The sequence below is a fragment of the Triticum aestivum genome, chromosome 3B (genome assembly GCF_018294505.1).
Source record: "Triticum aestivum cultivar Chinese Spring chromosome 3B, IWGSC CS RefSeq v2.1, whole genome shotgun sequence".
Lineage (NCBI taxonomy): Eukaryota > Viridiplantae > Streptophyta > Magnoliopsida > Poales > Poaceae > Triticum > Triticum aestivum.
This window is the reverse complement of record NC_057801.1, coordinates 795,754,034-795,770,218: the sequence shown is the minus strand read 5'-3', so window position 1 is coordinate 795,770,218 and position 16,185 is coordinate 795,754,034.

Sequence of the window (16,185 nt, the reverse complement as noted above, 5' to 3'; positions counted from 1 at the left end):
GTCAGTTTCTCCAAGTGCAGTCCCACGTGTCAGTGAAGAGGCAAGCCGAAGCGCGTTCCGTTTGCGTGAGCCGTGTGCAGGACCGAATGTGTGTGGGGTGCAATGCGACCGCGACAGGAGTGTTGTGAGTGTACCGCCTTTTTTCCTTTTAAACTAGGTGCTTCGCCCCCTCAAAAAAATGTTGCTTCGCACGATCCATTGATACTACTACTACTAATCCAGTAATCCCGACTAAAATGGCGCGGCCGGGTCTTTCCCCGCGCGATATGCTGGGAGGTTGGCTTAGTTGGGTTTTTTAGATTTGTCTCGGTTGGTGATGATGGTGTGCCTGTCATCCTGCAATATAGGCCGTCCGATCTATATCTAATGGATAGGAAGATAACTATGACAATTTACCCGCACTCCACTCCACATTTGCAGATAAGGCTTTCCCTCATTCATCCTTTTCTCCCACAAGATCTTGATCTTCCGTGCAATATGTATATTATTGTGAAAGTTCATATACACCGGTCGAGATTAATGCAAACACGGCAGATTTTCATTACATTTCGAACTTTTATAGGACAGAAAAATAAAAGAAACTCGACCCTAAACCTATTCTACGGTAGCGACCGACGTCCTCCATCTGCGATCTCTATGTACAGGGGCGGGGTTCAAGACCCGTGAAGTGAAGGTGCGGTCTCCGGCGAGGAAGAGTAGAACACGGGATACGGACCGGCCAGTTGGCACACCATGCCCTGCCGCCTCCCATGCCCTACTCATCCTCAGAGGAGTTCCCGACCTCGGCGGTGTCAGACGTTGTACGGCGGCAAATAGGATGCGTGGCTGACGGTGCTCCCATCGTCGGCCGCCAGCGTGGCCACCGCTTGTGCGGTCGCGTCCGCGTCCGGCTATGCCGCTATTGCGTCATGAGAGGCGACTTGAGCAAGGGCGGCGACCTCGAGCTTCATCCCCGAAGACAAGCTCTCTCGCAGAGCGTTCGCACTTGCGGTCATGGTGGATGTGGTGCTAGGTAGGAGGACGATGCGCTATGGTGTGGAGGTTAGCTGGGCGTTGCCGCTTTAAGTAGCACATTCCGGTGAGGCCAAGCGTCCGAGTGCGTCATTAAGTCACCGGAGTTGGTTCCTCAGGCACCAGGGTAGTCAGCTGCGGTCGTGGCAATGTTGGAGATACCCTTTGCTCAAATGCGATCCACGCATGTCATTGAAAAAGCAAGACAACCTGCCATGGTCTCAGGTCCAGAGGATGCAGCTGGCCGTGCTACACCACTCCGCGGATGCGTCGCGGTGCCCCGTGCATCCTCGACGAGCCGGGTGTTGGGATGTGTTTGGATTGTGGCCAAAGTGCACCTTACCAAAATTTTGGTCATGACCCAAAGATTGGTCTTTGTTTGGATGGTTGCCATTTCTTTGGCATGCCAATGAACTCTAGCCAACTCTAGTTCATTTTTCTTGCCAATGTCGGCCAACTCATGGGCAACCAATACCTCAACCAAAATTTTGGCTACCCAATGCTTTGATGGGGCAACCTTGGGCACAAACCAAACATACCGTTTGTCGTGCCACAGCACTAACGCCACCCTCGGCACACTGAAACCGACCGTGTCTATCGATGATATGAGCATGTCGCTCACCGCGGTCGCCGTGTCCAGAGGCGGTGCTGGAGCTGCGCCCCGTTGTTGTCCCCAACGACCCACATGAATGGTTGTCGATGGCGAGGAGGTCGTGGGCAGCTCCTCCATTGGACTATTCTGCGCTACGTCGTCCCGATGGGTGTGCCCCACATGTCGGTTTCCCTGTTTTCCCAGCCATATTCGAGCGTCAGTGCTCCGCGTTGCGCATTAGGCCTTTCACTATGTAGGCCAAGCGAGACAACTTATTGTCTATTTGAGCCATTCAAGTGTAATCATGTGGCGTTTGCTTATTTCTCATTCCTCTCCAACCCTCTTCTCCATCGATCATGTCGCGCTCCAGTCGAGTCTATCCTCCCGCATGCCTCATTTGAACATTTCACCGAGTATCATTTGCATGTACCCACCCTAGTCCTCTTTCAATAGATCTCTGGACCTCGAGATGAAATCGAGAGGGAACGAGTGGGGGCACGGGATACCTAAGGCGGATTCAAAATTTTAAACCGGTGATCATAGCATCCGCAAATCATATATAAAGGGTATTCAATGTTTGTTTCGTTTTTGAACGTACAATATACTCCCTCATATCCTTTCTACTTTACATATAAGTTTTATGTGTAGTCAAAGTATCTCTACTATGATAAAAAAGGTATCAGCATTCAACAACGCCCAATCAATATTGTTAGATTCGTATGTACTCCTAGATTTGTACTCGAGATGGTTTCCAATTTGACTATTGACAAGATTAATAGTACTCCTTTCACATAGGTGAGTAAGTCATCTTAGGTTGTGCACCGTGACCGAGGAGGGGAAAACGAGAGACCTTAATGTTTATTTGCTAATTAATAGTATTGCATGCAATGAACTAACCATTGCATGTCATGTTTGATAGTCTTGGGTCATTAAAAGCATGCACACCCTCATCTCTTATTGGTTGATATGTCAAAAACAAGAAACGAGGTAGAAGTTAATGCACCGCGCCTACTACCTCTGTCCTGGTTTATAGGTCCCCTTTGTAGTTTGTGTCAAATTTTGACTAAAGATTTAACTAACAAAATGTTAATGCATGTCAAGAAAAATTATCTCATTGGATTCGTATTTGAACATAGTTTTCAAAAATATAATGTTTGGTGACATGCGTGAACATTTTGTTAGTTTAATCTATGGTCAAAATTTGGCATGAGACACAATGGGGACCAATAAATCCGGACGGAGGTAGTACGTGTTTTGGGATTATTTGGTTTTCGTAAGATGACTTACACACCTAGACGGAGGGAGTACATGAGATGTATAATGTGAAAATTATATCATTGGAAACTCCTTTCAGATACGAAATTGACCGTATGCTTTGTGTAAGTTACATGTCATATATTATTACTCTAACATTTGGTCAAAGTTAGCCTCGAAAAACGCATTAGACCCTGTATGCTTTGTGTAAGTTGCATGTCATATATTATTACTCTAACATTTGTGTAAGTTGCATGTCATATATTATTACTCTAACATTTGGTCAATGTAGTATAGTGGAAGTGGATCCTCTGACGTAGGTATCCCTACCTTATCCTCCCTTTCGGTCACTTACTGGCGGACCCCATGCTTGCTAGGCCCCGCATGTCAGTTACTCAATGGGTTCGGCCACGTCATGGGATCCTCATCCATAGTATACTCCCTCTGTTTTTATTTACTCCGCATAAAACGGAGGGAGTGGTGGTATAATAAATGACGCGGGCGGGGGAGGGGGAGGGACGTCGGTTTGCTCTCAAATGTGGTCCCACAAGCGAGCAAAAACGCAAGACGAAGCGCGTTCCATTCGATGAGCGACGTGGAGGGTCCAGCGTGCCGGGCTGCAACGCGAACGCGACAAGAGCGATGTACAGTCAAAACCGATTGACCAGTCGTCACCGGAACCACTATTCACACCAGAACCTTCGCTGCTTGGCCTACACCAGCCACTGCCCTAAAACCACACCAAATCTCCAGCCCATTCCCCCACCTTTCGATCCCCTAGCCCTCATCAAGCGTCCCCTAGTTCACCAGAAAGCCGTGGTGCGCCGCAAGATCACTTACTACAAGATGCTGACGCCGGAGGGCCGCACAGAAATCGCGACGGCGGTCGGTGCCACAGACCTCCGTTCCCAAGCTCGCTTTGTGGCGGGCCAATCCCCGAGTTCTCTGGAGCCAAGCTACAAGGAGGAGGAAGCCGATCCAATGTTCACTGCGGAGGTCGCGACGCAGAAGGCCCCCGATGGGTATGACACGATGGACGTCGACTTCGTGCGGGCGTCCGAGTCCCCCATGGTGCAGGCGGACCAGCGGTTCAACATGGTGATACTAAAGGAGGACCGGGAGGCAGAGGCTTAACTCGACGCGGAGCACGCGCATGCCGCTGCCATCGAGGCTCTCCTATAGGCGGAACCGGATGTCGTGGATGTGAACCGGGTGGCGGAGGCTCAACTTGAGGCGGAGCACGCGAATGCCGTTGCCATCGAGGCCCTCCTGCAGGCGGAATCGGACGTCCTGGAAATGAACCGGGCGGCAGAGGCTCAACTCGATGCAGAGTGCACGGATGCTGATCTCATCGACGCCCTCCTACAGGCGGAACAGGAAGTCCTGGACTTGAACCGGGCGGCGGAGGCTCGACTCGACGCGGAGCGCGCGGATGCCGCTGCCATCGAGGCCCTCCTGCAGGCGGAACCGGACGTCCTCGACTTGAACCGGGTTGTGCTCTCGTCCGTGCAGAGCGCCCGCACGCTCCGCTTGAACGAGTAGCTAGAGGCCGAGGACAACCACGGTGCAGAGACACACGTCGGCAACAACGGCTGGTTCGCGCCGGCAGCCAAAGACGACGGGGCCGTCTCTTTCCGCGAGCAGTGATAGTTTTTCTTTATGTTGTTGTTTTTATGGATCTTTTGCTGTGTAAAAATATACTATTTGTTATGCAAGTCGCCTGACTTGGGTCAGTCTACCATTTCAGGCGGTTGGATGAATATCCTACGTCTCCTAACCCTTCTTTCCTTCTTCCTCGCCTCTTCTTCTTCCCCAACAGACCACCGCATGGGCTGTAAGGATACTCCCCAACATGCGGTTGGATAAACATACTCTATGAATGAAAATTATGTGTCAGTGATAGGATGGCTGAGTTTGGTTTGTTCACATGCGACAGCACGTGTCAGTGAGGGTGCGTTCCCTTGGTTGGGTTTGCGGCATGCAGGAGCGACTGTGTGTGGGTGCGGTGCGACCGCGGCGTGTAGGAGCGACCGTGTGAGGGTGCGGTGCGACTGCGACAGCCGTGCGCAAGTGTACCTCCTTATTTTGAAAACTTTAGGCAAGCTTGGCAAAAATGTGTGGCGAAGTTTGGCAATGCAAGGCCTAGACCCAAACGGGATAAGTACGTATGTACTAGGAGTACTAGTGTGAAAAAAGAAAGGCAGGGTTTTCCTTTGATACAAATCCTCGTTTCACGTGTCAATTAATGCGTATTTTTTTCTCGAAAGACCAAAGAGCTAACCATCTCACTCCTCATCGCTTGATTAATGCAGTGCCATGCAAACGAACCTTCTCACTTTTGCATGCATGCAGGGGATATTAATATCCTTGGTTGCTAACCCCATCAATTTTGCCTCGATTAGTGTTAGTGGCCCTTTGCAAATTGTAATTTTGATATACTGGCCTTGTGTACAAAAAAATGGAGGTAGTAACTATATTTGAATTCCTTGCCCATTGCAGTGACGTCGACGATTTGTTTTGTGGTTTGGTGAAGTGCGCTCGACGGAGAACACCATTGAGGGAGACCACAGTAAGACGTTCGCAAGTGCCGCCTGCAAGCTGAGACAACCGCCTTATTTGCATCCAGGAAGTCCTTTACTAGTACTACTACTAGGAGTACTAGTGCGGTGAGATGGTTTCTCGAAGAAGGCGATGGAGAAGCGGAGTCAGCGAAGAGTGAAATGATGGTTGCTTCGTCCGTGCTTTGTGATTTGACGCCTCACTGCTCTGTGATTTGTGATAGAAGGGACGATGGAGTAGACTCTGTGCTCTATACTGTACTACGTGCGTCCAAGCATGGGAGAAAGAGGAGAGACATTGCATTTTTCTATTCCTTCAATCAATCAATCAGGGAGCTTCGATTCCATCTTTTTGGCTTTGGCAACACCGTCCACAATGGTTCCCACGATGCCAAAAGCTACTTTCACATTTGGCTACACATTGTGGATGCCCTTAACCATACCACTTGGTTTTGCTCCTGTGTGCTATCTATACAAATCACAATTAAATTGATCTAAAAAATTATAGAATCAAAGATTAGTAAAAAGGAGGTGATTTTGCCGCGCGGATGGCGGGGGAGGTTTCTTATTTTCGGAGGACGTTGTCCTGGCGGTTTGCTAACATGCGGTCCCACGTGTCAGTGATTTACCATGCTGATCCGTGTCCCACATGAGGCAGAACAATGGCAAAAGCAACACGTGGTTAAGTTGAAGAAGATGAGGGAGAAGCGGATTCAACAACGAGTGAAATGATGGTTGCTTCATCCCTCCAACTTCTTTTTTTATCATTATTACTTCGTCCCTCCAACTTAACTGCGGGAAAGGTGCAGCTTTGTGATTTGACGCCTCATTGCTCATTACTACGCCGGCGCCATGACTGGGGTGCTTCACCCCGGCTGCTCTGCACTGTATTCCGGTATGGCATGTGGACCCGGTAGCTTGATGTCCCACATGTCGGCGAAAGGGACTAGAAGATTTATGAAAGCGAGCGCTCCACTCTTACAACGGAGGAGTAGACGACATGACGGCCCAGTGAACTGTCACTTGTACTGTATAGTACTATAGTTTTGTTGTTTCGCACGATCCATCGATACAAACCCAATTAAACAAGAAAGGGCGGGATTTTTCCCGCGCGGTAGATGATAGTGGCCATACATTTCAAAGGCAATTTTAATGTATGCAAACTGAATAATTATATGTAACAATATGATATCTAGTAAAACTAAAAACACATATGATTTATTGTGTTAGAGTGTAGTAGTAGTGTTGTATTGCATAGTTGTTAGATGTAACATGCGAGAACATGTAGATATGCAGTTTTGGAGGGCCTACAGAGAGAAAAGCGTAATACGGTCCACGAACTTTAGAATAAGCTGATTACGGTCACTATATACGTTTTGCGGTGATTATCCTGTCACTTGCTCACAGTTCAGCATCGGATTGCACTCTGTTGACCGGCCAAATAGTCTGCGTGGCGCCATGTTGACTAGTTAAATTGACCATGTTCCTTGTGGGTCCCACCTGTCAGTTCGCATAGGGAAAAGGTCAGATAAACACAAATTTACGCAGGCGCGACAAGGCTCCAACCCGTGCGCGGGAATCACCTGGTTGTGTATGTGTCTGTCAGGGCCTGATGTGTGTGCATGCACGTGTAGGTTGAGCACTTGAGCGTGAGAGTGTGTGTTGGTCGTGTGGTGTACTGGTGTGTGCATGCATGTGTGCGTGTGTGCGTGTGAGTGTTGCGTGCGTGCGTGGCTGCGTGTGTACATGTGAGTGTTGTCTGCGTGCATGGGTACATGTGTTTGTGTGAGTGTTGCGTGGATGGAGTTCATGTGCATGCGTGCATGTGTGTATAATCACCACACCAGCTCATGTGTGTTAAAACAGACGGCTCAGCATACCAATACAAGGCCACCTTGTCCGCTGTGCCAGCGGTCATGACTCGAACCACCGTCAAAATAATTTTTTTGTCGTTTGTTTTCATTCTTACTAGCAAGATGCCTGTGCGTTGCACGTAACATCAAGATGCACTTGTATGACTTGTTTATCTTGTGAGAGAAAAGGATGAACGAGGGAAGGCCTTATTTGCAAATGTGGAGAGGTGGGTGGGTACCTTTTTGCAAAATTGCCATAGTTTCTTCCTATCCGTCAGATATAAATCGGACGGCCTATATTGCAGGATGGCAGGAACACCATCATCACCAACTCTGTTTTTTTTATAAGAGTGTATTTTATAATAGTGTAGATGTAGAGTAGATACAAGTCGACAGGTGGGCACGATGGTAGTGAGATAATGTGATGCAACACTAGAGGTGCCACATGGAGAATTTAATTGGTCAACTAGTCATGTCATGAGCAAATACAAAGTTATACGGTGAGCCCGTGACTGTATAATAACCACTAAACGTAAACGGTGACCGTAATGAGTGGATTATGAAGTCCAATGTATGTATCGTGCTTTTGCTTCAAATACGATGATCGTCATTGCATATATCGCAAGACTAAAAAGATGAAACACGCGTGAATTTTCTGGGGGCTTACTTTTAGAGGACCTGGAGATAGTTTTGTGTGCATACGTGAAAGAGGCGTATGGGGGGGGATGCGATGGAGAGAGAGATGCTCTTCGTTTCTCTTTATTATGACTAACTTTGTATATAGTATAAAAATATACAAATTCACAGTGCGGAATAAATATCATTGTGGGCACCATGCAATGCAAATTGGCGTTCGTACTCCTCCATATAACTTTGTAATGTTGTATATATGTAGAAACTCTAAAATAATTTTTTGGCCACACTTTATTCAAAAGGAATGTTGTATGCGAAATAAATGTGAAGAGAGGGCTTTTTAGATCAATGGGGTACGTGATGTAACATGTGTGAATGTGTAGTTGATGCATTTGGCGGGGCCTAGAGAGGTATGTGTGTGTATTACGTATTCGAGAGAGGCATGGACAGAGGGGCCGACGGGGGGGCGTGGGAGAGATAGCATGAGAAATGAGAGTGGTCTAGAGAGAGAGACGAATATGACGTCACGACAAGAGATTCCATTCCCTTGAGTGTGTATATGCAAGGGGGGAGGGAATAGAGGCACCAGGAGAAATTTCTGTGTGTGTGGTGTTTGTGTTGGTATGTGTGGGTGTGAGAAGATAATGAGACGTGGGGGCAGAGGGTGTGTCACCGCGTGAGGTCCGGTGGGTCGAGGTGAGACCCTTCGTTCGGTTCCGTCCTGCGCCACATTGGTCGGCCCATGACACATTTAGGAAGACTCATGGATGACTAGTCGTACAAGACAAAGATAGCAGAATTGTGAAGGACTCTGTGTCCACTGACAAAGCCGTCTAGGATTTGTAACCCTAGGTTCTCGGACTAAGGTAACCCCTTTATCTCTGATATTACTATTCATCCAACCTAACTTTAAGGGGCATCCTACAGAATGCTCTGCTAGAATCATACTCGTCGACTAGGAAGAGAGGTGTGAGATAATGCGTGAGAGACAGGCGTAAAGATAATGTGCGTACAAGAGACACGTAGGCAGGTCCACGTATATAGAAAGGGTCGATGAGGATTGTGCGTGTGTATGTTTGCGAGAGGAAGAGTGCTTGTGATAAAGGTTAGTGAAAACAGTTGTAAATGGTTACAAGAGGGAGGGAGGGTTATATCTATAGCATGCGTGTGAGAAAGACACCTTGGGAGAGAGTGTGTGAGCATGTGTGAGAGACCACCGATGGAGAGTGAAACTACATGTAAAAGACTGCTCTAGACATTGATTAAAGATATAAATTGTATCCAAATATTAGGATGGGATCATGATATTTGCAATTCGCGTAAGGAGCGGTCATTGATCCATCAGACATCTAGATTCTATCGAATTTGAGCATGTCTATGTTATTATTCGACACAATTCATCCACATAGTTAGTATTTTGAACTCCAGACAGTGCATCGCTTTAGCAATCGAATATAAACGTGAGTATAGTTCATGTTGTGTGTGTAAAGCACATTATACATACGGAAGTTACACAATGGACATTTATAAATAGCTACCTATGAAGTAGCATACATTTGAATTAAACCTAAGGTGGTTTAAAAAAATCGAATTCAACATGAAGTCCATTCAATTATTTGAATTTGATATCATGGCATTTGTAAACCATACCTAAACTATGGGGGTACCAATCTTTGCTCTGATTTTGTACATAATAGCACATGTAGTCGTGTACAAAATAGATTTAAATTTAGCTCCTCCATTCCAAAATAATCGTAGTTATAGGATTTTCAAGTGTCAAAATTTCAAAAGGAAGCGGATAATTTAATGAGGTTTTCAAACATACAAGGTCAAATATAACGTTGTCTATTTAGGTCAATCCTCATAGTTCAAGAGTACTCTAAACGTGAATGCTTGTGTTTCAAAATTTCAAACGAAGCGCCAAAAGAGCCTCTACTCGCCCGAAACCGCGTGAGACCAATGTTTGGTAGTACAAGGAAATTAATTTTCTAATAACTCCGACCCGTGAAACCTACCGGCCCGACGTCCAAAGGTCTAAACCGGGGTAGGTTTGTAGCTTCATCTAGACGCCACGCGACCGCCTCCGAAAAACATTCATACACAATGGCCGCCTAAGCACACATGCGCGCGGCCGAAATCGCTCCCGCCCACTATTTGGGACATCTGGGATTACCATCCTACCCCCGACCCGCAGTAGGTCCGAAATTGAAGAGGGGGGCAAAGTTTGTACTTTCCCCAAATTTCAAACAAGCGCGTCCCATCTTCTGTTCAAAAAAGCCAAAAACAAGCGCATCCCAAACCGAAACATGGTTCCCCCCACCCGTCTGATTCCCCATTCGTTCTCCGTGGGCACCAAAACTACCTCTCCACCAGCCGTGAAACCCCGGCGTCCTCCGTCCGCCATCCCATCCCATCCATCAACCACCGCCCTCCTCCATCACGCCGGAGCCGATACCCCGACATCGTCGTCCACCGCAACCTCAACCGCAACGCCCTCCACGGCTAGTACTTGAAGCCGAGGCCGAGCCGTCCGTACCCGAGCCAGTTCAACCACGCCGTCTTGTGCCTCACCGCTGCCGCTCCAACTTCGCCACCCTCCACCACACCGGAGTTGTTCCTGCTACGCCATCCTTCGCCGCCTCGGATCTGCTTCCCCTCCGCTGACATACGGCCACGGCAACACATTCAACAATTTGGCCATGGTTTCGTCCAAGCCTGCACCCTCAAGAACATCGGTTTCCCCAGTAAAAAGAAGAAGATCGGTGCGACATGTGGAGGTGACCACATCGGCAACCGAAGAAGGTACTCCTCTTCCCTTATTCGTGCAAATCTTACGTCTCTACTTGCACGGTATTCATCCCACAGAAGACACTAGTTGACCGCTTCTTCTTGATACTAGATGTTCCTAGTAACTCCTGGTGCACAAGGTTTCTCCTCATATACTATTTCACCTTAGCTAGAGGTCCATCGCCCCCCTGAATTTCAATTTCTGGCCAGTTGATACCCAATTAACGGAAGCATTCCCCGGCGTAACAGGCGTTAGTACGACTATTACGCTGGGGAAGCAGCGCCTTGGTGCTTATCTTAGGGGCGTGTGCGGCATAGAGCTATTGGCGCCCGATCTGGAGGTCGGCCGGGATTAAAGGGATGGCTTGGGGGCGCTGCCAAGCACGGCGGTGGTGTGAGGTCAATGGGAGGGTGGGGCGGCGGAGGCACGGGTCTGGGCCAGTGGTCGCTGGCGGTTCAAGAAAGATCGTCAACAGTGACTGGCAGGAGGTAGATGAAGGCCATCTGCCCATTCCTTATAGATCGGACGGTTCATTAAAAAAATCGACTGGCCTATTTATTTTCAGTCGACTGTTATCTTAGATATGACCACATGTGGTGGTGTGCTGGAGGAGTACCTGCATTTCCTGTGCTCATATATTACAAAATCATACGGAGTAGAATCTAATTTTTTTGGCCATGCAATGTTGTAGAGCTATCATATGTCTCCTGTCATTTATTTTTCAGCCACCTGCTATCTGCAACTTTTACAGTGCACTAGTTCTGCACACACTTCATCCATACTCCCACTATTGTGTTTTTATGCAAGGATATTTCAGAGTCTGCCAAAAGCGAAGCAAAAAAGAAAAGAGACAAGTCGTGCCAGCTTTCTACGCGGCTAGGCGCGGCACGTTATAGCGCTTTAAAGGGTGCAGTGTCGGCAGATGGAGACGGTAAACGTTGCTCTGGAGTTGATGACCTCACTAGCAATGAACCACCATCCCAGGTGCTTGCTTTAACTTCGCGGTGTCATATGTGGTTGCATGTTCCATATGGTTTCTAGCTTGTATTCGAAAGGCTGAAGTCAGTCTTTATTAAGATAAGGAAAGATATTTTTTACATGAACCACCATCTCGTGAGCACCAGAAGACAAATAGCTAGTCAGGGCACTGGCCGAGCCAATGAAAACCAGCAAAGACAGGCATCACCTGGAAGCCAACTAAAAAGCCGCGATGGTGGCGAAGCAGCCCGCCCCCCACCAGGCTCTCCGGTCCTAGATGATCATGTTCACCACTCTAGCCGGATGTCTAGCTTGTATTGCTTCCAATTTGGTTAAATTGCATCTGCTTAGCTTACACATTATACCTTTGAATATGACATCCTGTTCTGTTTTTGGTACATACTAGTACATTTGTGTATTAACCATGTTCTTACATCAAACTAATGTTCTTGTGTATCCCTCATCAATCACTTATGACGAGGCAAGAAGGCAAGGGGACTACTCCTCATTTAAAGAATGCAGCGTCAGCCTCCCGACATGATTCTCAAGAAACAGAAATGCTAGATGAAGATAGTGAACGTAGCTCTGTAGTTGATTACAGCATTTCCCCTACACTAGCATCGCATGTGCTTGCTCTAACTTGGCAGCGTGATATGTGGTTGCATGTTGCATATGGTGTCTAGATTGTAATTCTTCCAATCTGGTTAGACTGCATGTGCTAGTCTGCTTAGCTTATACTCCTGTAAATGTGACATTATACCTGTTAATGTGACATGCCTTCCTGTATTTAGTACATAGTACATCTGTCTATTAAGCATGTCCTTACATAAAACTATTGTTTTTTTGTATCCCGCATCAATCAATATGATGAGACACCTTTAGTATATGTAGTGCGATATTAGTTGCATCTTTCATATGATTTATAGCATGCGTTGCTTCTAATTTGTTGAAATTCCATTTATGATGGGACGCTTTTAACTTGGCAGGGTCATATTGGTTGCATCTTTCATGTGGTGTCTAGCTTGCATTGCTTCTTATTTACTGGAATGGTTTCTGCTTAGTTTACACAAACAGTTGTGAACATGTCATGCCGTCCTATTTTTCGTACATATTCCATCCTGGTATCATGTGTTTGCCCTACATCAAAGTAGTGATTGTCAGTATCATGCATGAATGAGTTCTGAAGAGAGAATTTTATTGCTTTTTCTTGTCGGTTTTACTTGACAATTCAAAATCAATAAAGCGGAAGGAAGTTAGCAAGGCAGCGGATAAAGGTGCTCCTTCCAAACGGAGGGCCTCTACAGTTTCTACTCCTCCACACCCCCAAGATGATTTCCAAGACAACACATGCATAGACACTCAACAAAGCTGTGTTTATGATGAGCACGTCTCCCCTAGTGCTGCATCACTGGTGCTCCCTCTAACTTGGCACTGTTATATGTGGTTGCATGTTATGTGTGATGTCTAGCTTGTATTGCTTCTAATTTTGTTGAATTCCATCTGCTTACTTTACACATTATACTTGAATAAGACACGTGTTCCTGTTTCTAGAACATACAATATCTGTCTATCACACCATGTTCTTACATCAAATTACTACTGTTGTGTAACCTGCAACAATCACTTATCATAAGACACGTTTGACTTCGGAGTGTGATATAGGTTACATCTCACATTCTTTTCTAGCTTGTACTACTAATTTGTTGAAATGGCACTTATGACGAGACAGTTTTAACTTGGTAGAGTGATATTCATTGCATCTTTCATATGGTGTCTAGCTTTCATTGCTTCTAATTTGTTGAAATGCCTTCTCCTTAGTTTACACATCATAAGATGTGAATATGCAATGCTGTGAATATGCAATGGCACTAACGACGAGAGACCTCTAACATGGTAGTGTGATGTTGTTTGCATCTTGCATATGATTTATTTCTTGTACTGCTTCACATTTGTTTAAATGCCATTTATGCTGAGACACTGTTAACTTGGCAGAGCGATATTTGTAGCATCTTTCATATGGTGTCTACCTTCCATTGCATTGCTTCTAATTTGGTGAAATGTCTTCTTCTTAGTTTACACATCATAGTTCTGGTTATCTCTTCCGTCCTGTTTTTCATACATATTACATCCTCCTGTCATGTGGTTGTCTAAAATCAAAGTTCAGTTCGTCTGCATCATGCATCAATTTGTTCTGAAGAACTAAATTGGTATTTGTTTTTTTTGTTGGCTTGACTTAATATGGCACAGAGAAAGAGGAAGAAACACAGAATGGCAGGGAATGAGAAGCGAATGAATCCTGCAGATTCTGCTGGTACTGATGGTGCAATAGAAGGTGAAAGTACAGCGGAAAATTCTACAAACACGGCATCCCATGCTACACGAGCTGCAAAAAAACCAAACAGAAACAAATAGCTGCCACCAAACAAGCAGAGACAGCCCTAGTTCTTGCAACACCTACCACAGTACTACCAGCTGCACGACATACCCGTGCGTCAACTGAGCTAGCAGCACGTTCCCAAGCTCCCTTGCCACCTCACACTACTTCCCAAGCACTCTTGACACAAGACGAGTTGGCAATATCAGATGAACCTTGTGAGCTTCAACAGCAAGAAGGGAGTTGTTGGAGTCAAGTTATAGTTGCATGCTTCTTTATATGTAGTCTCACAGTTTGATGTACACTAACACTTCCTATGTTCGTTGTTGGACTAGAACCTAAGCGCAAGAGGAAACAAACATCAGGGATAATGCTCGATAGGTTGACTAAATCTAGAGGAGGAAGAATGGAGATCCGTTTTGAGGCAGGTTTAAAAAGGCCACGTGATGCTACAGAGTCAGCCAAGTTCGTATCAGAGGCAGCGGTTGTCGTTAGGTGTCATGTACGTATCCTCCCAACATGGATTCAGTACAAGAATGACAAAGACGAAACCCAGTTCAACACCTTCCTCGACCATTTATCTGTAAGTATGGTTATGTATGGAAACTAGTAATATCGTCTTGCTCTGTCCCATACTTTCTAGGTTGCTGATAATGAGACTCCCATAATTTTCAACAGATGAGGTTCAAGTTGGATAACCAAGATGATGCAACCAGACAAGCTTGCACCCATGTTTTCAAGTCTGGTCTGCGACAGTATCAATATAACTTGAGGAAAACTCACTTTGAAGGCAAGGCTAACAGTGAACTTCCCCAAACATCTCCAGTGGAAAATATATCAGATGAAGACTGGAGAGGCCTTGTTAAACACTGGTCTGATCCGAAGTATCAGGTACATTATATATATATGTGATCAGATCACATGTTGAAGTCCTATTGACGCATGTGCCACACAAATCTATCTTCTTGTAGGTGAACTGTTCAAAGAACAAGTCCAACCGTACGAAAGTGAAATTCCAACGAACGACAGGATCTCGTAGCTATATTGCACACTGCGAGGCTCTTGTAATTAGCTGCTGTTTCACTCTTTTCGCTGTACCATATTATCAGATCTATATTGACTTGTTCGAAATGCAGAGGAAAGCCCGCAAGGACCAAAAAGTACCTGAACCAAATGTTGTGGAAATCTTCAAGGACTGTCACACCAGCAAGAAGAAGGGCATGAATACACCAGTCAAAGCCGCTGGTGTAAGTCCTTAATCCTCATGCCTTTTAACTACTACTTACTCTGACTTGTGCCTTGAACTGCATGGTTTGCAGCCAATGTCTATTACTCTTTTCAATTTTATACACAATTGTCTTAGCGTATCATTGCACCTTACAAGGTTTAAAAGGGAGGAGTGATGTTCCTTTGATCTTGACACGTAATCTAGTTTCGTGCTGGACTTGCCCACACAATGTTACAATTGCCTGTTTGTCTATTCTCAGTTGTTTTGTGTTATGAATGATGTCATACTATGCTTGCCGTATTATAAACTTCGTCTCTTTATCCTTAGCCCTCAATACAATGTGAAGAAATAGACAATACATTAGCGATGGTACATGTTCATATGTTTGGAACCTGGTTTTATTATGTACTTTGCAATAAAATACAACTAATATTTTACATGGGTTCACCAGAATAAGTTCTGTATATAGACCAAAGCTATTTTGTTTGGTTTTGCTGCCTCCTTAATATCTTCTGTTCTGGTACTACTAATGTAAAACCTCAACTTTTTAGCGAGCTGTGGAAAAAATGGTGGAATCACCACCTTCTGAAGGTGGCGAGGCAACTATAACCGCAATGTCACCTCTTGCTGCAGTGGGTCAGTACCTGTCCACTAACAGTGCCAAAAGCACGTTCCTGCGTAATACTGGGTTGGTTGTTAAGGCAATATCGTCCAAACTGCCTCATGATAAAGATATTCAAGCTCAAAGCAATGCTATATCTGCGCTCCAGACACAAGTCCATTCCCTAACAGAGGACCTTTGTGAAACAAGGAGAAACATTGCTCAATGTCGTCAAGATATGCATGGTTTTGAAGCCAGACTATCAGACATTTGCTATGTTGTTCAGGAGACTAGGGGAAATGAAGGCGAGGGTTA